Source organism: Phalaenopsis equestris, unplaced genomic scaffold (assembly GCF_001263595.1).
Source record: "Phalaenopsis equestris unplaced genomic scaffold, ASM126359v1 Scaffold000057, whole genome shotgun sequence".
Taxonomy (NCBI): domain Eukaryota; kingdom Viridiplantae; phylum Streptophyta; class Magnoliopsida; order Asparagales; family Orchidaceae; genus Phalaenopsis; species Phalaenopsis equestris.
In genome coordinates, this window is record NW_018164499.1 from 17,375 (window position 1) to 17,767 (window position 393).

The following is a 393-nucleotide window of genomic DNA, read 5'->3' on the forward strand; positions in this document are numbered from 1 at the left end:
CTTATCAGCATTTTTTGTAATATCCAACATCTCAAATCTTTCCTGAACATAATCTAATTCTTCATTTTCTAATTTTTCCAGAATAATTTCGTCATTTTCTTCAAATTGTTCTTCGAAATGCTCTTCTTTTTCAAAATACTTTTTATTTTCAAAATGTTCTTTAAAATGTCCATTCAGTAGATGTTCAATAACTTTCATGCGAAAACATTCATTATCTCTCTCAATAGCAAGGTATTTCATAGATTTTGCAAAGTTAAAAGTTACTTCTTGATCATTTACTCTCATAGTTAATTCTCCTTTTTGAACATCTATGATAGCTTTTTCAGTAGCTAAAAATGGTCTCCCTAAAATGATAGGTATTTCTTTATCTTCCTCCATATCTAAAACAATGAA